Genomic DNA, 23,130 nt, shown 5'->3' with positions numbered 1-23,130 from the left:
CACCCCGATTCACCAAGGGGGTGGGCGCACTGACCCCGCGCCACACGTCTGTCCTCGCTGGGGGACTCCCTTACCACTGGCACCTTGGACGTTCCGTCTTCGAAGTCAGACACTCCATCTGGAAGTGCCCTGAGTGAACCCTTGTCAACTTCCCAGCTAGAGAGCCAGGCTTCGTAAACTGGTTGAACGAGAACGTGATGAAACACAGGCTCAAAACCCAGCGGCCCAGCCCCAGGCACCACGGAGTCCCACAGAGTGGGATAAAGGTTCATGGACGACCCCAAACACCCCAGTGGCTCACCAAGGCCCAAGGCACAGCCCAGAGGCTTCTAGAAGGACCCCAGGCCACACACGAGTCAGGAGCAGTCCCAGTGCCCCATTCTGACACAGCCCCGAGACACTGGGGTCCCAGGAAGACCTCAGTCTTGCCTTGCCCAGGCTGTGAGCCCCACCCTGGCGGTCCTCCCAGTGCCGCCTAGTGGGGGGCGAGGCCAGCCCCAGAATCCCTCCACGCTGGCTGCTGACGGGAGCCCTGAGGGCAGTGGAGAACTCCACCCAAGCACTCCCTGGCCGTGGGGGTGGAAGGAAGTGCCTACCGGAGCCCAGCGCAGGCTGAGGCTCACACTCAGCCTCTGTCTTCCATGGGCCTTGGGGTTTCCGACCCTAAGCTGGGGGTGGTCCTTTCTCCCCTTCCTCCCCGTCTCTGTGAGAGCTGTCATTACTTCAGAACAGACAGATACCCGGCGGCAGGGGGCTCCACACGTCCCTAAGTGGGGGACCCGTCCACTGGAGAGGGTGCCGCCTGAAAGTTGAGCTTTTAAACTTCACACTCAGATTATTTAGGATGCCTGGTGGGGCTGATGGAGAAGAAGACAAACTAATAGCCCCAGAGCCTTCCCTTGACTCTGTAGCTCACTAAGAGGGGGGCCTGAGGATGGAGAAGCCACCACCCTTGGAAACCAGGCCTGGCCAGCAGGGGGAGGCTCCCGGGTGTCCTGGAACAGAGTGTGCGAGCAGCTCTGGACAGTATGAAGCAGGGGACGCGCTGCCCAGGGGCTGCCTTCTCGTGCGGCTGCGAGGTCACCCCCCTGACGAGCAGGGCCCTGGGTGAGCATCTGGAGCAAGTGTGGGGACCAGAGGGACTTCACCTTGCTCTGTTCACCCCGCAGGCTGCATCTCACACCAGCCTCCTGAGTGAAGGGCAAATATACCCACTCTACAGACGGGGAAGTTGAGGCTGGAGAGTAAGGTGGCTTCCAAGGTCTCCTGGCTCCAGGTGGGGGCAGAGGAGCCAGGTACCCCCCTGGGGCTCATGGCTCCCTGTCCCTGGTGACACATCCCCCCCCTCAAAAAAAAAACAGGCACCACAGCATCTTCAGGAGCATGGTCTGCACGGGAGCCGCCCCTGGAGAGGCCCTGCTTGGTGTGCTCAGTCAGCCCACGGCTGCCAAGGTGCCAACTCACTGGCTCCCTGCTAATTACTCATTTTTGCAGATCAAAGGCCTTGTTTATTAAAAAAGTGGATTGAACTTGTCTGCTTCCCTCCCTCAGAAACAAAGCTAAGACAGCCTGGCCTCCGCCTACGAGCCCTCCCTCTGCCCACCCGGGCTTTTGCAGAGCGAGTCCCTGTCAATGCCGCCTGCGCCTCGGTGGGCTTGGGGCCCCCTGGAAGGCCCATCAGCTCGGGGCAGGGGCTCCCCAGCACCCGGTGCCTGGGAGTTAAGGGCTCCTACCTGAGGGGCCCACCCCATCCCACTCCACCCCACCCCACACCCCTGCCCATTGAAGCTCACCCTCCAGCTCAGCCTCCTGGGATGAGCAGGACTCGGAGGAGCAGAGACAGGAGGAAGGAACTCCCAGGGAGAGAGGCTGAGAAGAGGGGTCGTGCTCACAGGCAGAGACCCACCCAGCCAGGGGTAGGGGAGGCAGTGAAGGGACGAGAATAGAGACTAGCCTTTCAGGAGGGGCTGAAGGCAGCAGGGCAGTGACCCCTGCAGCCCCCAGGCAGCTCCGCCCAGGCTCCCAGGAGAGGATGGGCGGGGTAGTGGAGGGGAGGCATGCCAAGAGCTCTGGCTTCTGAACCCAACAGAGCCGCTGAGAATCCTCCTGTGAGACCTGCGGCAAGTCTCTCCACCTCTTGGGCCTCTGCTGCCCCATCTGGAAAGTGGGGCCAAGGGTCGCCCTTGTTTTGCAGAGATGCTGGAGGATTCTGTGAGTTAAGTACAAAGTACACAGCTTCCCAGGTGGCGCAGTAGTAAAGAATCCGCCTGCCCATACAGGAGCCGCAGGAGATTTGGGTTCCATCCCTGGGTCGGGAAGATCCCCTGGAGAATGGAATGGCAACCCACTCCAGTATTCTTGCTGGAGAATCCTGTGGACAGAGGAGCCTGGCAGGCTACAGTCTGTGGGGTCGCAGAGGGTCAGACCTGACTAAGTGAGCGCAGGGCGTGTACTCATCACACGCGCAGGCTAGCTTTAACATTATTTGGAAGTTGGAGAAGGAGTTACACACGCGGGTCCATAAACCCGAGTGTGGGCACACAGACCCAGGCGTGCACGGAGCAGCAGCCCCATCTCGCGGCCCGTGGAGACGCGACCCCAGAAGACGGCGTGCGGCGGGCTTGCGCTTTCCCATCTCTAGGTCAGTGTCCCGTCTGCCACCTGCCCCACCAGCCGGATGTGACTGAGAGTCTGGATCTCCCCCCGACCGGGTCCACGAGTCCAGAAAAGGGGTTGTAGTGGTCCTCGCCCGACCCCCAGGACCCGGAGCAGAGCAGCTGAGAGACTGCAGAGGCAGCCAAACTGGTCCAGCCTTGAGGCTCCATGTCAAGGCAGGAGGCACCCGGGGGGCACGCAGGAGTCACCATAAAGGTGACTCAAGTGGCCACACCCCTTTCATCCAGAGGTCCCAGGGCCTGACACACACACTCATTAAACCCCAGGTGTCTACCTGACAGGGAGACCCCGAGTCCGTACTTTCCGTGCCTCACAACCTCGAGAGGTGCAAACACCAGAGGCCTGTCCTTGTTTTCTGCGAGAGAAGCCTGAGCTCAGAAAGGTTAGGTGCTCGGTCAAAGGTCACGCAGCAGGCTGGGAACTTGGTCTCTCCGACTGCCATCTGGTTGGCTGGCTTGACCCCTGCTCTGCAGCCAGGCTGGGAAATGTGAGTGGTTGACGGCTCCTTTGTGCCCTGGGCGATCCAACTCCCTGCTCTGGCTCAGACTCCCTAAGGGCCTGATCCCAGCAAGGGAAGTGGTGGCCCCGGGCCCCCAGGGCTCACACACCGCCGCTGAGACTTGCCAAAGAGGGGCAGGAGGAATCTGAGAAACAGTACAGAATTCGGGACCAGGCATATGTACCTTACGAACGTTTTAAATAATGAAACATCTCAGACATAGAAAATAATGTAGCAAGCACATAGGCGCCCACCTCTTGCCCACATGTAACCCCTCTCCAGTCCAGCAGGGATGGACGCCACTGTGCAGCCAGCATCCCTGCCCGAGAGCTTTGAGAGCCCTGCCCGGGGCCTGCCCGTCAGCAGTGCTGGCCAGGCCTCCCTCAAGGACTGGAGGGGAGGGACCTCCCGAGCAGGGTGCTGGCCACTCGACAGAGGCATTGGCAACAGTGACCACAAACTCAGTCCTTCCAACATCGCCACTTCATTCTCTTATAGTCTGAGGGCGGACATCCGACATGGTCTTCTGGGGCTGAAATCAGGTGTGGGCGGCCTGGATCCTCCGGGGAGACTCCAGGGGAGGATCCGTCTTCTCGCAGGGCATGGTTTCCACCTGCGCCTGCATCCTTGGCTCGGGGCCCCTTCCTGACGTCACCCCAACTCTGCCTTCTGCCATCACAGGTCCTACTTTCCTTCCCAGTGAAATCCTCCCCCACCGCCTCTTACGAGGACCCCACGGTGACACTGGTCCCAGCTGGATAACCCAGGATCCCCACTGCCAGGTCCTTAACTGAATCACACCCAGGACGCCCCTTACGCCCTGTCAGATCACATACACAGGGCTCTGTGGATGGGAGCATGCCATCGTGGGGCTGTCGTCCGGCCTGGCACAGCAGGCATTTGATGAAAAGAAAGGCCTGGGACTTCCCTGGTCCAGTGGTTAGGACTCCATGCTCCCCCTGCAGGGGTCAGAGTCTGACCTCGATCAGGGAACCAGGATCCTGTATGCCCCACAGTGTGGCCAAAAACACCAAGCCACCCCCCCAAAAAAACCCCCAAATCCCCAAATGTGGCTTTGCCCCTGTTATTTCCCACCCCTCGCTGTCACAGGAAGAACACGCGGACTCCCAGGAGACAGCAGAGCTCCAGTAGGTGGGGGGCAAAAGCGAAGGAATGAAAGCTTGGGGTCCCAGGGGCCAGGCTTGGGCTCCTGAGTGAAGCCCCTTGGAGAAAGGGGTCTGGCACCTGCGTTTTGAGCCCACGATGGAGAGCGGCATCTGTCCCCCTTCCCGGGGAAGGATGCTATGCCCTGGGTCCTGCCCACACACCACCCAGCCTCCCCTCCCCCAGCCCTTCTTCCCAGGCAGCCCCGAGTTACAGTTTTAATGAGTTCCTTGCCCTCTAATTAGCAGGTGCGGCTTTGAAAGGAAGCGCCTGGTGTTTACCTTGCAAGGAGCCTTTAATAACCAAACCCAAGGAATCGCGGGCTGGCTCCCGCCTAATCCCCATCTGAACGGCAAGCTTAATGAGCCTTGGCACCAGTGAACCGGGGCCTGCCCTCTCCCAGGCGCCCCACACCGCCCCTGGGGCTCCTTACGGAGCGGCTTCTGCCCTGTTGAGAGATGCCCCGGCAGCCCAGGTGGACTGAGGCCCAGGGGCCAGCTCGTGCCCGGACTGGGCAGCCCTGCCCACGGGCCGCTCTGTGTCCCCAGGCCAGGGGGCCCCTGCCTCAGCACCGACCAGGAGCCCAGGCTGAGGCCCGACCCGTGCAGTGGTGACACCTTGACCCCAACCCTATTGTCATCCTGTGTCATCCGTGGGCCCTGGGGAGGCCCAGGGGAGCTGAGACCCGCATTCCCAGGGACCTGGGCAGACACCTCCTGCATTAATCTCACTCACTGGCCCTGGAGGCCGGCAGGATTGACCTCCACTTAACAGATGAGCAAACCATGGTGCAGAACAGCCTTTGCTGCCAACCAAAGGGACGCGCTGGGACTTCAACTAGGGTTGGTCTGATTCTGGCGGCAGCTCTTTCCAGGGATCCAGGGAGCTGGGTGGGGGCGGGGAGCAGGGGCAGAGGGCAGGGTTCAAGTGTTAAAACAGTGGTGCCGCCCGAGCCTCTGGCCCCCATGAGGGGCTCGGACGACGACACCCCTCCGCCCGGCTTAGGCCATCGCCGAATGCCTGTCCCATGCGGAGGTCAGGATCCTGGAGGCCCAGTGTCTCCTCTGTGCAGCTGGGGGCAGGGGTGGGGGTGGGCAGCAGGGGACAGTCTCCCTGGTGCCCATCCATCCGGTCAGATCAGCAGCAGGAGGCCTGGGACAGGGCTGGATCCCCAGAAGGAACAGGCAGCTGTGTGCCTAGAGGGGCAGCCTCGAAAATCACAGGAGAGGTGGGCGGGGCCCACGGGATCCCCGGGGTAGGGTGGGGAGCCCCATCGCCTCTCTCTGGTCCCCTCCCCAACGCACACCCTGCAGGGCCCAGAAAGGGCCCCCGCCACCCCGCTCTCTGAGCAAGAATATTCTAGAACATGGGGGTTTTTGTTTAGTTTTCCTAAAGTGAATGGATGTGCCTTGGGGTTGCTGGAAGAAGGCGGAGGCGCCTCCCACCCCATTCCGTTGCGGTGGTTACCTCCTCCCTTGCCTCTGAATAGCCTGCCGTCTGCCGGGAGCTTGAAAGGCGTTTGGAGTGTTTGGGCGGGAGAGGAGAGGCCTCCGCAGGCCTCCTTTGTGGGGAAAGGGCCCCCGCTGGGCCTTTATCCGGCTCTTCCCCGGAGCGGGTGGGGGTGCTCAGGAAGCCAGCCCTCCAGGCCTCCTGTCCCCTCTGGGGTGGGGTAGGGCCCAGGAGGCCGGCATCCCCAGGCCTTTCCACTCCTGTAGGGCTGGGGCTGGGCTGGGAAGAGGAGGCGCCGCTGAGCCCCCGTCCCGGCCTGGCAGGCGTGGGTCAGGCATGGGCAGCCGGTCAAGCAGTGACTGGGCGCTCACTGTAAGGTCCGCAGGGGAGAGAGACACCGGAGGCCGAACGGCCCTCTAGGCCCTGGCCTGGGGGTCAGGGGAGGCAGCTGGCCAGGAATCCGATGGGGGGGGGCACGGCGGGGGGTGCGGTGACAAAGGTGACGCGGCCCCTCCTTCCCAGCAGGGGAAGCCTGTGGCCTTGCGCTTCTTCCGCTTCACTCTCTCAGAGCCTCTGCTTTCCCATCTGTGAAGGCAGGTGTGCGGTTGAGCCCAGTGACCTGCACGAACCCGGCTAGCCCTGACCCTTCATGTCGCAAGAACAGGTTCTGTTTTCCAAAAGGGCCACAGTGGTTCTCCCCACCCCACAGCTCTTCCAGAACCTTCCAGTTCTGCTCCCTTCCCTTGGACTGGATGGGCAGGGGCCTGGGGACACCTGCCACTGATGGAGTCTGGTGGGGGTGGTGCCCGGTGACCGGGTGTGTGGGGGTTGCCCGGCAAGGGTGCTGGGGCTCCTGCCTGGCTCTCTCCCCCGGGCGCTTGGTGCTGGGGTGCAACTAGGGTGCTGAGCAGAGCCCAAACCATGTGGGGAACCAACACCAACTCCAACACCTGCCCTGGGGGTAGGGGTGGAGGAAGAAACCAGTCCTCCCCATCAGACATCATCCAAACTGTAGATCTGTGAGCATCAGCAACCTGGGGGTTCTTTTCTGCTCTGAGCTTGGGAGCTGTTGGTCACACAGCAACAGATGACTATTGGGAGAAGCCTCTCCAGGCAGGGGCTGAAGCCCCTCCGCCTCCTGACTGGGACCCCATAGCAGTTAGTACGTACCAGGCCCCCACAAAGTCTTGACAATCAGCTCTAAAACATGAGATAAATCTAGATGGTAAGGGCTTTCCAAGGGCCAGGCAGGCACTGTTCTAAGCATCAGACTCATTTCATCCTAACAGCATTCATTTGCATGTTACACAGGAGGAAATCAAAGCACAGAGAGATTAAGGAACTCTTCTGAGGTCACACAGCCAGGAAGTGGTAAAGCTGGGATTCAAACTGGACCAGAGGTTCCAGAGTCCTCCCCACTAACCTTTCGGTTTTACTGCCCCTTCCCACGGGTTGTGATGGTCCTGAAAAAACCAGGAGGGACCTGATTCCAAACACTGCGTCTTTTCCAATGAAATGAAGTTAAGTACAAACTCTCAAGCCACTTTTCTGTCCTTGTAAATTTTTTCATGCGAAAATATTTAAAAATCAATTTAAAAAATATGCTTTATCTGATCACAGGGCTTCCCAGGTGGTGGCTCAGTGGTAAAGAATACTCTTGCCTGGAAAATCCCATGGACGGAGGAGCCTGGTGGGCTGCAGTCCATGAGGTCACCAAGAGTCGGACACGACTGAGCGACTTCACTTTCACTTTTCACTTTCATGCATTGGAGAAGGAAATGGCAGCCCACTCCAGTGTTCTCGCCTGGAGAATCCCATGTACGGAGGAGCCTGGCTGGCTATAGTCCATGGGGTTGAAGAGTCAGACACACCTGGAGCAACTTAGCATGCATGTACGCATCAGATCCTAGGACCCAGGTTTTGCTTGAATAGCATGATTGTGATAGAGTGACCTCTCAGGAGGGGCAATAATAAGGCCCCAGGGGTCAAAGTGATCTGGGATGCAAAGAAATACAATGTGCAGCCCAGGCCTAAAGCATGCTCTGGCTACTAAGCCTTCTTGAAAAACAGAGATGTAATTCACGTACCGTGCAAGGCACCATTCAAAGCGCACAACCCAGCGGCTGCTAGCATGCTCATACATCAGCACTACTTCATCCAGGACAGTGCCACCACCCCAAACAAAACCTCGTCTCCTCCAGAGTCATCTTCCCCTCCCTCCCTGCTCATCGCCCCCCACAGCTCCCAGACACTCATCTGCTTTCTGGCTCTGCAATGTCTCTCTCCTGGACATTTCACTCAATGACGTCGTGCAGCGCGCAGCCTTTTGTGTCTGGCTGCGAGTTTTCAAGGTTTCTCATCTGTGTGATAGGGCAAATCAGCACTTTGTTCCTTTTGAGAGTTAAATAGTATTCCATTGTCTAGATGGACCACGTTTTTGTTTATCCACTCGCTGGTGGAGCGGCATTTGGCTTGTTTCCGCTTTTTGTTTATTGTGCCTGCTGCTGTTACGAGCATTTGCGACAAGTGTGTGTTGTGGATGTGTGTTTTCAATTTGTGTGGGAGTGGGCCTGCAGGGCTGTGCAGTGACTCGGGGTCTGAGGAGCCCCCAAACTGCCTCCCTACCAGTGACTCATCTCACACTCCCGCCAGCCGTGGTCAAGGGTTCCGATCTCCCCGCACCCCACTGTCTCATGAAGGTTGAGTTTTCATGCAAAAAAGAGATTGGGGGACACAGGCAGTTCACAGAATATTCTCCTGGGCTCAGGACAGATTCGGGGTGAAGGCATTACTGGACATGGGAGCTGTGGGCCCAAAGCCAAGGAACCAGCCTCACTGTGTCAACGGACCTTATAATGCAAACGAGAGGCAAGCGTGTGACAGACACACAGGCCCACATCACTGGTGGGGCCCAGCATGAAATGAAAACAGGGAGAGGGGTTTTTGATCAACAGTGATTAAGAACGTCAAGATGGCAACCACGTTAAACTGGGTGGGGGGGCCCTGGACATGTGGTCGGCCCACTTGGGCAAGGGCTCCCCTCCAGGCGTCTGCCCTCGGCTCAGCCTGGCAGGACCTGGGGTAAGCGTGGACCCACAGGGCAGTGCCTCTGGGAGCTCTGGCAGGTGCTACTCACAAAGGCCCGGGAACTGCCCCCTCCATCCATTACAGGTCTCATGTACACACCCCTGCTCTCCACAAGGGGCCATCCCGTCTCCAAGCACCACCCTCCCTCCCCGACTCCCTGCCTCTAGAAAGTTCTCCTCTTCCAGAATGGGCTCAATTTGAGAGCCTCCTAGGAATTTCACTCGCATAGCTCTGGCTGATCAGTGCCCCGGGTCCCCAACCTTTCAACCTTTCTAAGGGCCACTGAGGCAAGGGGTCTCATACTGTGTGGTCACTACCCACCCACAGAAGGTTCCAGAAAATGCTGAGCCTCTGGCACCAAACACTCTCCTGGGACATCTCTGGCTCAGAGATGGCTCAGAAACGCCCGTGGGCGCACGTGAGCCCATGTGTGGTATGGAGACTGCGGCCTTGGGGCCCAGGCCTACCTGAAATGGGCTTTCAGGCCACCTCCCAAGGTCTGTCTCCCTCAGGAGCCGCAAATGCTCAGACACAATAGGCCACAGTGCCTGGGGCGATTCGGGGGGCTGGAGGCCACAGAACAGTGTGACCTTGGCCCTAGACCAGGGCCCCACCGGACCCCGGGGCCATCAGAGCCTTGACCTCCTAGAGGGTAACCTGGAGATGGCAGCCCTTGCCAGCAGAGCCGTCCCGGCCGGAGCCCTGTCCTCAGGATCCAGACCAGCAGACCCCACGGGTGGCAGCGGCTGGCACAGCAGCAGGATAAACAGCCCCTGGTCAGCACACGCAGCAAACTCACCTCTGATTAGGTTCATGTGCTTATTTTTCTGTGCATAGGGTGTGGAAACGCAGACAGTGTGGCCAGTTACAGTGTTCCCAGAAGGCTCCGGGAGTTCTCTCGGCTCTGGGTGGGCTGCCCCCACCTGCCCCCACACCCCCGGCTTTCAGGACGCTGACCCACCCATCAGGCGCTATCAGAGCAGGACTGGCCGCCAGGGATGGCAGAGGACGCGCTGTTTCTTGGAACACGCGTCATGTGACTCTGGCGGCCAGCGATGTTGAACTTGGACAGTGACCTGGTGCTCTGTCTGAACGGTGTGGGGCTGGGTGTAGAGACCCAGGCGCCTCCCACGAAAGCCCAGGGCCGGCCCAGAGCAACGGGTCCCGTGGCTGCCTGGAGAGGGAGCAGGGGCGGTCAGGGCCGGGATGGGGACACCACCCTGGGTCAGAGAGCAGATTCTGGGGCTCGCTGTACCCCAAAGGGCTCAGCAGCCTGGCCTCCGCCTGGGCCTTGCATCCTCATCTGGACAGGGGCTGTCAGTCTAGCCTGGAAGCTTGATCGGCTGCAGGCCGCAGGGTTCTCCCCATTCTCCTTTTAAATGAGGAGTAAGTAAAACAGGTGACAGCAGAACAGCCCAGGCTTGGCGGGACAGGGGGGAGCACACGGACCCTTTGTCACCCCCGCCTTTCTTCTCCATCCTGAGGCCTCTGCGGCCCCACCGCTGAACACATCATTATCTTAAGGACACCATGGTATCCTTAAAACCAATGAGCACTCAGGCCACAGACTGGCTGAGCACCTACTATGTGACACGAACTATTCAAGGGGCAAGGGACCCAGCTGTGAACAAGAGAGACGAGGCCCCTCGTCTTCCAGGCTCCTGGAGGCAGTGAGACAAAAAACCAAAACATGTAATATGCAGAGGGTGAGTGGAATGAAGGGAACCAGAACCCCAGGAGGAGGACTGAGGATGAAGGAGGCCCTCATGGGGGGACCCACAGGGAAGCGAGGTGGGGAACTCTCTGCGTCTCCAGGTGGGAGGGGGGCAGGTGCAAAGGCCCTGAGGCACAAGCTCCTGCGGGGCTTTGGAGGAAGAGCAGGAAGGCCTGCGTGGCGGAGGCGGCCAAGGAGAGTGGGAAGAAAGGAGGTGGGAGAGCTGGCTAAGGGGTCAGACCCCACCCTGGCTGGCCAAGCGCACAGCACCGATTCACATCCTCCAGGAACCTCAGGACCACACCACATCTGCAGATACAGTCTTTGCAGACACATGTGAGTTAATGTGAGGTCATGTTGCACCGGGGCAGGCCTAAAATCCAGAAAAGGTCTTTTTATAAAAAGGGGAGAGGACACTGACACAGAGGGGAAAGCCAGGCAGAAGCTGGAGAGATTTGGCCACAGGTGAAGGAACTCTGGGAACCCCTGGAGCCCTCAGTGGGGACCCCGGCCATGCCCACATCTTCATTTTGGGCTTCCGGCTTCTGGACCGTGAGAGAACGCATTCCCGTTGCTCAGGCCCCCAGTGTGTGGTCACGTGGCATGGCAGCCCCCAGACACCAAACACCCAGGGCGGGACTTTGGTTTCATTTGGGGTGAGATGGGGGTCAGCACGGACATGGAAGGGGAGCATGGCATGAACTGCCTGGCATTTAGAAGGCTGAGGTGACATCACATGGTCCCCTGTACCAGGCTCCTAGCCTCAGAGGAAGCTAACAGGCCCAGCATTCTGGGGAAGAGAAAGAAAAACCTCGCGTGGCCCATGGTCACCTGAGCAGAAGGGTGGGCAGGGCCCTGCCTTCCAGAGGCCTGCACAATAAAATGGACTCACCGGCCCCACTTGGTTCTCCCCGTTGCCTTATTTAAAGATTCCCAGACAGAGTTTCCCCTCTGAAAAGCTAGAACCTTTCATTATGCATCTGAGAACCTGTAATTTTTTTTTTTAAGAGAACACAGCCCCGAAGGAGAAGTGAGTCAGCCGGGTCTGTCAGCCACACGGTCTGCCAGCCGTGGGCCCCAGGACGAGGTGATGGAGCCGGGGACGCAGAGGGGAGGCCACCCGCTGTCCTCGTGCCTGCCAGGCGCTGGGTGCCCCCACGGCGCAGCCTCGACTCAGACGTTGTTTGACTGAGTGCGTCCCGTCTGTGCAAAGAAGGTCTTCCAGGAAGGTGAGGCAAGAGTACACTCTGAGGCTGGCCAGGAGCTGGGGTACCAGGCCAGAGTGTTGGGGGAGACAGGCCTCTGAGAGGTCACAGGGCACTGCGCGAACGTGAAGTGAAATTAACACCGTGTCTGGCACTGGAGGCCCCTGGGCGCTGCTGGCTCACGTGTGCTGCGCCGCTGGCTCACGTGTGTTGCACATTGGGGGCGGAGGCGCCGCTGGCTCCCGTGAGACGCGGCTGTGAGGAGGCTGCCCCGCCCTTGCTTGACCGCAGAGCTCCCCTGGGACGTGCAGCTCATCCCAGGACGCGCCCCACCCCACACCACCCCACCCCACCCGGCCGGCCGGACCCAGGGGAGCCGGACGCTCCCTGAGACGAGGCCCGAGAGAGGCACTCCCACACGCCACTGCTGCGGCCCGTGAGGAAGTCATTCTACCTAGAAGCTTCTGGAAGGAGTCTGGCGACCCTGCCCCCGGCTCTCCGACACTGACCACAAGCCTCGGTCACGTGCCCGCTTCTTCAGCACGTCCTGCACAGACTTCCAGCCCCTGGGGGAGGGGAGCTGCTGTCTTCATTGGCTTTGAGACCCCAGCCAGCCCTGGGCATTTGTCTCCACGTTGGGGTAGAAGAGGAGGAGAGGAGAGACATGGGATGTTTTGAGCGCCTACTACGCACCAGGCCCCAGGGTTCCATGTCGGACATTGCCCTCGCTCCATCCTTCTGAGCCACCCTGGAAACTTTTCCAGCCAAGGACTTGGCGCCCAGACACTGGGCCATGGGCCATCTGAGCGCTGGGGCCTGGCCTGGCTGGACCCCTAAGAATGCTGCCCTACTTACAAGCCACTCATCAGTCATGTTGATGAAGCAGAGGGGCCGCTTCAGAAGTGAGGGCATTCAGGTCCAAGGTCACTTAATGACAGCTCAACACGATGGCTTCAGTCAGTGGCTAAGGAGGCTCAAGGACCGACAATTCCAGGAGTCCCCCGCCCCGGCCCTGTGTCTCCGGCACCAGCTGTGGGGAGGCAGAGTGGGTGTTTGGGAGGGAGGAGCCCGAAGCCACATCCTTTTTTTAAAATTTTTAATTGGAGGCTAATTACTTTATAATATTGTAGTGTTTTTTGCCATACATTGGCATGAATCAGCCATGGGTGTACATGTGTTCCCCATCCTGAACCCCTCACCCACCTCCCTTCCATCCCACCTTCAGGGTCATCCCAGTGCACCAGCCCCGAGCACCCTGTCTCATGCATGGAATCTGGACTGGCGATCTGTTTCACATATGATAATATACGTGTTTCAATGCTATTCTCTCAAATCATCCCACTCTCACCTTCTCCCACAAAGTCCAAAAGTCTGTTCTTTACATCTGTGTCTCTTTTGCTGTCTCACATACAGGGTCATCATTACCATCTTTCTAAATTCCATATATATGTGTTAATATACCATATTGGTGTTTTTCTTTCTGACTTACTTCGCTCTGTATAATAGGCTCCAGTTGCATCCACCTCATTAGAACTGATCAAATGCATTCTTTTTAACGGCTGAGTAATATTCCACTGTGTATATGTGCCACAGCTTTCTTACCCATTCATCTGCCGATGGACACCTAGGTTACAAAGCCACACCCTTGCCGGCGGTTTGGTCCAGCGCCCGCCCTGCGGCCTCCGCCACCCAGCAGCGTAGACCCTGACAGCAGCCCTGGTTCTCCGGCGTGCCCCGTGCCCACCCATGTTGTGCCTGCTTCCACTGGACACCATGTCAGCAGCCCCTCCAGACACCGCCCCATTCTGCAGATGAGAAAACGGAGGCACAGGGTGCCTGTCAACCTCCAGTCTTCTGGGGTGGCCAAAACCCAGGCAAAAAAAGGCCCCTGTTCTTCTGCTTGCAGAGTGCGGGCTCTCCCAAGGGGCCTGGCGGGGCGCCCCATCTTGTGGTGTCCTGCCCGCTCAGACACTGTTCCCACACCTGCTGCAAACCTTGCCAGTGCCTCTGCCAGGGCTCTGCAGGTGCTGGCCTCCTCACCACGCAGCCAGCGCCCCCCTTTCCCAGCTTCCTAGAACCTCCCGGTTCTTCTGCAGCCTCAGGTTGATACTCAAATACCTGGCAACTGGTAAAGCAGGCTTTTCATCTTATCGATAGTGTGGGGTCCCTAGAAGCAGACCCTGAGGCGGGGGACTGGAGTGGAAACAACTGACTGGGTGGGTGGGCGGGAGGGAGGCCGGGTGGGGTGAGATGAGAAGGGAGGAGCCAGCGGGTGCCTACTGTTACAGGGCGACATCACGGCAATGGGGTGCTGTGTGGGCTGGCTGGGAGCTGCTCCCGGGACCCTGGTCCCCAGCAATGCAAGCCAGAGAACCTGCCCACTGCATAAAGCAGGTGCTCAATAAATGCTCCTGGCTAAGTAAACACACAGCAGCTGGAGCAAGAGGCCTTTCCACACGGGTAGGGAATAACTGCCCCTGCCTTTGGCCCAATGGGAGATGGAAAGCCCCTGGGGCAGGGGAGCGTGGTGTGCCCCATGGGGCCTGCCCCTCACCCCCACCCCACCCCACCCCTGCCCTGTGGCTACTGCTCCCAACAAGCACCAGGGCGCTACTTCTAGGGTGCTCACCCTGAGGACCACTGACTCCGTGACGGCTCATTCCATACTCAGACTCCATGAAGCCCTCCCCCTGTGCCCTGCCGGGCTGCAGCCCAGCCAGCTTGGGAGCCCCGAGCAGGGGGCGCTCACACGCCCAGGTCCAGCTCCAGCGCACCCGGGATGAGAGCACGAGTCCTCCTGCCAGCTCCCAAGGCATGCGGGGAAACATGCCACGGGGCCGACAGGGGCCCAAGCCCTGCAGAGTGCCACGGGGATGGCGGGGTCCCCAACCGGCTCCCTCTGCGGCGAGACCACTGGTCATTTCTGTGGCCCCTCTGCTGAGGACACTGGTGGTCCTGCACCCTGGGCTGTGGGGAGACCCGGGCACTGGCCAGCACTGCCCTCTACTGGCCTATGGTCATGAGCTCCTCTTTCCCTTCTGGAGTTGGTGATGAAACCCCAATCAACACAAGGTTTCCATCCCCCCAGGAGAAAGAAAGTGTCTGGGCCAGGATTTGGAGGTGTGGGTCCCAGACACGCTTGTCCAAAGCGGCGGCCACAGGCCATGTGGAGCTATGGAGCCCTTGAAAAGCGCCTGGTGTGATGGAGAAGCGGACTCACCGGGTTCTGAAGAGTTGCTACGAGAAGAAGAAAAGCGCACTAGCCATTCAATACACTGACTGCATATTCAAACAATAGCGTTTTGGGTATATTGGGTTAAAGAAAACGTACATCAAAACAAACCTCACCTCTTTCCACCCCCATTTTATTGAGATGCAACTGACATATAACATGGAAAAGGAAGCAGCACAATGGTTTGATAAGCACGAATATCATGTTTATTGATTACTACAAGAAGTTTGGAGATCAGTCCTGGGTGTTCACTGGAAGGACTGATGCTAAAGCTGGAACTCCAGTACTTTGGCCACCTCATGCGAAGAGCTGGCTCATTGGAAAAGACCCTGATGCTGGGAGGGATTGGGGGCAGGAGGAGAAGGGGACGACAGAGGATGAGATGGCTGGATGGCATCACTGACTCGATGGACGTGAGTCTGAGTGAACCCTGGGAGTTGGTGATGGACAGGGAGGCCTGGCGTGCTGCGATCATGGGGTCGCAAAGAGTTGGACACCACTGAGCGACTGGACTGAACTGAACTGAACTAAACTGAACAATAAGCTTAGTTAACAGCCATCACCTCAGGTAGTTACAGATTTTCTTCCTTGGGATGAAGTGTTTTTACTTTTTTCTTAATGCAGTGACTAGGAAATCTAAGATTCCATAGCTGGCCAGCATTGTCCTTTTTACTGGGCAGCCGCTGGGGTTTCCAGGAAACCACTTGGTCCTTTGGAAGCCAGCAGGCAGGCCCGCCGGCCAGGCGGCCGTCTGTCCAGGGCATTTTGGGGCCCTGAGCGCCACCTCTGGAGCAGTCGGAGCACAACTTGGCAGGGACCACAGGCCCCCGGGATGCAGCTGATCTCCTCCGGCCTTAACCCCAGAGGTCCCTCCTCCGCAGACTCTTCTTGGCACCCCAGTTAACACTGCAGCTCTGCATGGTGACCAGCTCTTGCCCTTCCCTGTGGCGAAGGCTCCACATTCTTAATGCTCCCCACTTAGGGCTGCCGGATGCAGCAAGTAAAAATCCAGGGTGCTCAGTTAAGTCTGTCTTTCAGATCAACAACACATACTTTTTCTAGTATAAGTATAGCCCATGCACTATTTGGGATATACTTATACCAAACATTCGTCACTGATGGAAACACAGATTTGACTGGGCTCCTTGGATTGTGTCTGGCACCCCCACCACTACTGGGTCTGAAGTCTTGTTTTGCAGGTTGACTGGAGTCCCCCGAGCTGGGGTGACAGCTCCCCACGTACAGGGGCACTGGTTTCAGTTACTCTCAGACCCTTGGCATTTAGTTCCGTCCAGCACGCGATCCGTGCTCGACGAGTATTTGTGGAACAAATGGGGGAAACCAGCAGTTCCTCCAGAAGACACAGCTGACCTAAGACCCCCTGACCCCTTCCTGACCTTGACACACTTAGGGTGGGCATCATGCTCCCAGAAAGCCTGACTGCTTGCAAACACCCTCCAGTCCTGAAATACCCGCAGGACAGGCCTTGGCAGAAATGAGATGGCGAGAGACACAGAGAGTGGGCCTGACAGCTGCTGGTGCCTCCACGCTCCTGCCTGGCTCTTGCTTTAAAGACACAGCTGGGCTTTGTGACCCTCAGTCTGGGCAGTGAGAGAGGGTGCTCACCAGCTTTCCGTCCCCTCTCCGACAACCAGTCCAGTCCCTCTGTGTTCTTCTCAGTTGTCAAAAGCTAACCCTGGGAGTTCTTGGGGGAAGATGCTACGGACAGGGTCACTGGGCACCTTGGCTGCCTCTGTCCAGAGCAGGCAGGGCTGGGTGCCCACAGATCAGCTGGGTCTCTGCTTTGGCCCGGGACACACACAGCAGACTTTCTGAGCCAGCCCTCATGCGAAGCGCTGCGACCAGGTGTCCCTCCAAACCGTCCAAATGTCCTCGATGTTCTGCTCCATCAGCAAACGGCAGGGGCAGGCGTTGTTGCCAGTTTGCATCTTGATCAAGATACAAAGGACCCAGAACTCCTGGCTGGGATGCAGGGGCCCTGAGCTGCTCTCTCTCTCCCACCAGATGCCCTGGCAGATAAGCGAGAAACAGAGTCCACACTGCTGCCTGCCCTCGGGGAATCTTGTCTGGGGAGATAAGACTCTGGGAACAGCAGAAAAATGCAAGCTGGAGAAAACCGAGGGCCAAGTGACGGGCCAGAGACAGCTCTATGCAGCAGGCTTTTTAAGAAGTGACGACCCAGGCTGGCGGAGCCACGAGAACACACCGGAGGAGGGGGGAGAGGACTGAGGGAGCCCATGCGCTTACATGCACGTGCGTGTGTGCACATGGGGAGCACATGCACACACATAGCTATTCTCAGGCAGGGCACAGCCAGCCTGACTCCACTGTGCCTGCCACCGCCCATCTGGCCCCCAGCTGACCTTCCCCAGTGCTGGGCCAGGTCCTGGCACACCGTGAGCCTCACCTCCACCACGTTGTAAGCTTAAAAAGGAACTCCCGAGTGGTCTCAAGACTTTCCAAAGGGCTCCTGGCTGGTGGCAGGACTCATGTCCCCTACTGTGGCGAGCTGTATGTGGTGAGCCTTGGGCTCTGGGCTGCTCTGTGGCCCCAGCTAGTGGTATGCCTTCTTTTCCTTTCTCTTCCTTTCCCAGCTCCATGAGGCACAGCTTGAGAGAATGAGGTGGGAAAGAGGGGGCCCTCTCTGAGCCAAGGTATCACACACACACACACACACACACACACACACACACACACACACACACACACACTGGCTGGGACTAGTGCAGTATCACATCGCCCAAGAGCTGCTCGCACCTCTTGGGTCTCCCAGCCTCCCAGCCCTTCAAGTGAGCAGGCAGGGGGTCCACTGGACCCCAGGGGGATGCTGCCAGTCCAGCCCAGCTGGGGGGTGGCAGAAGCTGGTCTTTACCAGGAGAGCAGCTCAGCTATCCCACCCCAAGATTGTGGGGCCCTCGGTGCCTGCTGAGCCAGCCCTGGAACCCTGCTTTGGGCCAAGGCCTCGCTGCCCCCGGACTGAGGCCCCCTCAGCTGTTCTGGGGTGACTGACAGGGCAGGAAACCCTCTCATGGCAAAGGGCAGGATATGAGGGTGGAGGAAGGAGAACTGGGGGAGGGGGGGATTATTCTGCTTGGCTTCCTCAGCGCGGACGTGAAAAGGCCCGTTGTCCACCAGAGAGGGAGAGACGGCCAAGAGGGCCTGGCCTCGGCCCAAGCGGGCAGGCTGTCCCGGGACGTCCACCAGGGTGGTCTTAGTGCAGGGGCAGCCTCAAACACGGAACCGCAGGACAAGGGTCGAGCAAGGGAGAGACACGGGGAACAGGGGCATCAGCCAAGGGGAAGCAGGGTGGGGGGCAGGAGCTCTCTGGTCCCTCCCCTGCAGGCGACGCTGGACCAGCTCACTCATGGGCGGCCCTCGTGTGGCTGCTCCTGGGGTGTCTGCTCCCCAGATCAAAGACAGGGTGGCCCAGCAAGGCGCAGAGCAGGGTCTGGAACTGAGAGCCCAGCGGTCTTGGGACAAGAGCACTGGTGGGCGTCCGGCAGGCGCAGGGCTTCGCTCCTGCAGGGATGGTGGCAGGGGCTCTGCCCTGGCTCCCACTCCCCGTGGTTGGGGATCCAGCGTGCTGGCCGTGCACCCAGGCATCAGTCCTTGGGGCTTCTGTGCACCTTCATGGACAGCAGCTCCTGCTTCTCCAGAGGGTCCCAGGGACCCACAGCCCCCACTGGCCAGATGCCTGCTTCACCCCTTGCTGGGCGGCCCAGCACCTTGGGACATGCTATAGCCCAGCCTGGCCTGGACAGCGAGGGGGAGGGGGCTATGGCCCCCCTCTGAAGCCAGCTTCGGTCTAGAAGGACAAGACCTCCCCTCCTACTCCTGCCTGTACTGGGGAGAACAGTGCTCCCCCAAAATCTGTGTCCCCTGGAACCTGTGAATGAGACCTTATTTGGAAAGAAGTCTTTGCAGATGGAATCATGTTATGGTGAGATCAGGCTGGATCAGGGTGGCCCTACAACAGTGGCAGTGACCTAATAGATAGGCGCAGGAGGGGCGTGTGACCACAGAGGCGGTGGATGGAGGGGTGCGGCCACAAGCCTGGGATGCCAGGAGCCAGAGAGAGACCTACCTGCGGAGCCCAGGGCCCTGGGTCCCAGGAGGGGCACCTGCTCTGCCCTGGGGACACCCATCTCGTCCCAGCATCGCTGGAACTTAGGTGTCGACCCACCTGCGCGGGGAGACTGGGACCCTGAGAAAGGAGGCTCTGCTGGGCCCTGGAATCTGGTGCAGAAGCAGCCGTGCTGACCCTCCCAGCTGTCCTCCGTGCTGTCAGAGCCCCCGCCTGCAGGCAGACCAGCTAATCAGTCTTGACAGCCCACCACCCTTCCTGGACCGCCAAGGAGAAGCTGGCGAGGCTATATTTAGCCTCCAATTGCTCTGCCTGGGGAGCTGTGAAGTGCCAGGGGCGTGGGGGTGCGGGGCTGAAGGATACAGGGTTGGGGCAAGGAGCGGGGCCCCGGCCCCTCTGTGTGCATCCTGGGCAAGGAGCCCCAGCCCCCTAGAGCAGACTTTCCAATTCAGGGCTTTGGCTGCAAACAGCGGGAGTGGGGGTCCCCACGTGGCGGGCCACAGCCCATCTGGGCCAGCCGACCAGGGAAGAGGGCCCAGCAGGGCGGGCAGGCCAGAGTGGGCCCTGAGCGCCCTCCCTGGGAGCCCTTTCCAGACAGGGCTGGAAGCCCCCCTCCTCGGCTGGGCCTGCTCCTCCAGCGCCCCCACCTCACCTGGCGGGCCTGGGCAGTAACACCCCGGACTCTGCACAGAGGGGCTGGGGAGCGATGACCAGCGCCTGGGAGCAGGGAGGAGGGAGACAGGAGCAGGAGCCAGGAGAGGGTGCAGGTGAGGGTGGGGAGGCAGGCGGAGAGAGACAGGAGGGAGGAAGGGGTGTGGGGAGAGGAGGGCAGGCCCATCCCAGTCACTATGGAAACGAAGGGCAGCATGATGCAACAGTAATGGGAACGATGATTTAGGGACTTCCCTGGGGGTCCAGTGGCTAAGACTCCACGCTCCCAACAGCAGGGGCCCGGGTTCGATCCCCGGGGGGGGAGGGTCGGTGAACTAGACCCCACGTGCCACGACAAAGACCCTGCACAGCCAAACAGATAAAACACAGACCTGTTGAAAAGAGAATGGGGGTTGGACAAACATAGCTACTACTTCTTGAGCACTGCCACCCAGTGGGGCGGCCATGGCTCGTATTCCTGCCTCCCCGATGGAGGAGACAGAGGCCCCTGGCAGTGAGGGGCGTCCGACAGACGGACGGCGCGCTCCTCGGACGCCGTCAGCGCAGCTCTGCGTGGGCCGCCCCGCTGGGGGGCAGCTGGTGGGGGAGGCGGCAGGAGGCACGCGGCACCCCCCCACCCGCCCCCCGGACCCTGCCCCCCGGCCGGGCGCAGCTGAGCACCCGATGGCGGGTCAGGGGTGAGGCCGCGCTAAGTGGCTTATGCCTCCGTGCAGAGGCCGACTGACAGACGGTTGGATTAACAAAGACGCACTCTGTTCCCCGGCAGGTCATGTGGAAAGCACAGCCACGACCCCTGTCACTTCTCCTTTTTTATTTTTTTGTAAGAAGAGATGTTTGTTCCCGAGCTGGGGCGGAGGAAGAGGAGGAGGAGGGGGGCGGGGGGTGGTGGGGCTCCAGCTGTAAGCACATCAGCTGCCGCGGGCACAATGGGGGGCTTCTCCGCGGAGCCCACCCCTCAGCCAGGGCTGCCAGCCGGCCCGGCATGCGGGGGACCAGCCTGCTGCCCAGCTCTGCAGCGCAGCCACACTCCTGAGTGCCAGTGTGCAGGCCGGCCAGGGAAAAGGGACCATTAGGCCCAAATGGAGCCTGCAGAGAAGGGGGCGGCGGGCAGGCAGCCGTGGCAGCTGCGGACATGGTTCCCCGCCTGGAGGACCACAGAAGGACACGCTGCCTCCTGCCCGGCCCAGCCAATCACCTCCCGTGACCATGCTGTTTCAGACAGACCAGGGGAAATAAAGCCTACCCTTAAGACTAACCTCACATTTTCCTTTTCACCTCTAAAACGTGACTACTCGATGCTGTGGCATCCCACGCATGGCTGGCGTCCCACTTCCAGTGGGCAGTGGGTCCAGGCCCACAGCGGCAGCATCCCCTGCAGTGTGCTAGACAGGCAGACTCCCAGGCCCCACCCAGGCTCGCAGAGTCCCATCCTCGTCCCCAGGCCAGCTCCAGAGCCCCGCCACCGCTGTGCTTGTGACCTGTCTCCAGACTGAGCCCAGCCTCCCACACTGCCACATGGCTTCAAGGGCTCTTGCAAAGCACCGCCCCAAGTCAGCAGAAAGGTCCAGCCCTCCATCCGAGGCAGCATGGGCCCTAACGGGAGAATTCCTCCGGTGGGTCACGGTGGCAGAAAATATGATCTTAGAATTCTGAACTTGCCCTGATTCCTTCAAAGGGCTTCTGGTCAAAACCTCTCTGATTTAAACTGAACGGAGAGGGACTGTCTAGTTTCCTGACTTGCACTGTTTACCAAGAGCCTTCCACGGGCAAGGTGTTTAAAATACATGTACCTCAGGCTCTGTGGACATACACAGCAATGCAAGCTGAGCTTGCCTCTTGAGCATCTTTGGGGGGGCTAGTTTTACTAAACAGATAAGAAAGATTTCCCAACCCAAGTTCCCTCCAAGCTGCCCCCACGTGGCCTCATCCAGGGCCAGAGGGAGCCCCCTTTCTGGTTGGCCTCAGATGACTAGAAAGCTCCTTCCCCTACTGAGTCACAAAGTCTTCTGGAACCCCGCCAGCAGTCTGTGGGAGCCCCTGGCTCCATCCCAAGTAAACCTACTTGCCCTTGACACCTCCCATATGCAGGAACCACCACCAAGCGGCCCGTGATTAAGCGTGTCCAACCCCCTCACCTCATCCTGGGGCAGCGCGGCTCCCAGAGCCCACTGTGCTGGCCGCCTCCCTCCCCAGACCTGCTCGGCTGGGTCGGCGCTCCAGCGTGTCACCACCTGCCCTCCTGCTCCCTGCCCTGACGCCCCGCAGAGAGGGGAGGATTGAGAAACCACGTTGGGCGGGAACAAAGCCAGAGCTGGGGGTGGAGTGGGGGCACTGGTAGCCAGTAAATTACCAGAGAAGTTTCCTGCTCTTTTCCTGCAGCAGCAATTCCTGCCCTGGGTGACAGAGCATGAGTTGGTTGGATGGCATCATTGAGTCAATGGACAGGAGTCTGAGCAAACTCCAGAAGATGGTGAAGGACAGGGAAGCCTGGCGTGCTGCAGTTCGTGGGGTCGCAAAGAGTCGAATACGACTGAGCAACTGAACAACGACAGCAACAACAGTTGGCTGCACAGCAGCATCACCAGGGCACTTCACCAGATACTGATGCCTGCGGCCTCTGTCAGGTTTGGGTTCAGCTGGCTGGGTGGGGCCCAGGCATCAAAATTTTGTTAAAAGCTCCCAGGTTTGTAAGGTGCTGGGGAGTCTAGGGTCACTGCTGGCCCTCAGCCCACGCTGAGGGTAGGAGGAGAACCCAGGACCCCCAGGGAGGAGTATTGCCAGGGCAGGGCCCACCACCTGCACCTCTGATGCATCTGCAACAAGGGGCATGCTCCCTGAGGAATGCGGGGTGCCCTACGGCAGGTGCCGGGCTGGAGGAAGGGGCAGGTTTCTAACAGCACCTGGGCTGTGCAGTTCGGCCTCTGGCAGGCTCTAAGGAAGTGAGTTCCGATCTGGGTGCAGCCCTAAAGCAGGGGGTGTTTAGTGATGGGGAAGCTTAATTTCTTTCTAGGAGGCTAGCGTTATCCCTGATAAGAGCACTGCATGGCAGTCATGATGCTGGCGGAAGTGGGGACATTCAGCCTCCCTGGGGTGGGACAGTCGCTGCCTGTGTCTGGTGAGGCCCTGTCTGTAGCCTGTGAACTTGTGGCCTCGGTGGCTGTTCATTTCAATCCCGAAAGCCCTCTTTCCATTGCCGTTCTGAAGATACAAGCGTATCTTCTCCTGACGTGGAACCGAGCTGCCCCTGGCAGGAACTCAGCCTCACAAGTGAGGGCCCGTGGCCTCCACCCCACCTAAGTGCCCATCCTCTCCTGGCCGTGGCCGTGC

General features: G+C 59.5%; 1 protein-coding gene across 10 annotated transcripts in view; it reads right to left on the bottom strand.

The window, feature by feature from the left end:
• Positions 1-23,130, bottom strand: part of GSE1 (Gse1 coiled-coil protein) — a 391,542-nt gene that overhangs the window by 262,297 nt on the left and 106,115 nt on the right. Inside the window, exon 1 of one of the 10 annotated variants that reach the window (XM_069549678.1) lies at positions 9,675-9,890. The exons of the other annotated variants lie outside the window; for them this stretch is intronic. The gene's annotated coding sequence lies outside the window, so the exon portion shown is untranslated. Of the gene's footprint in view, positions 1-9,674; positions 9,891-23,130 lie in introns of those variants that run through there. 10 annotated transcript variants of the gene reach the window in all.

Source organism: Ovis canadensis, chromosome 14, assembly GCF_042477335.2.
Source record: "Ovis canadensis isolate MfBH-ARS-UI-01 breed Bighorn chromosome 14, ARS-UI_OviCan_v2, whole genome shotgun sequence".
In the NCBI taxonomy this organism is placed as follows: domain Eukaryota; kingdom Metazoa; phylum Chordata; class Mammalia; order Artiodactyla; family Bovidae; genus Ovis; species Ovis canadensis.
This window is presented reverse-complemented; position numbering and strand designations above follow the sequence as displayed.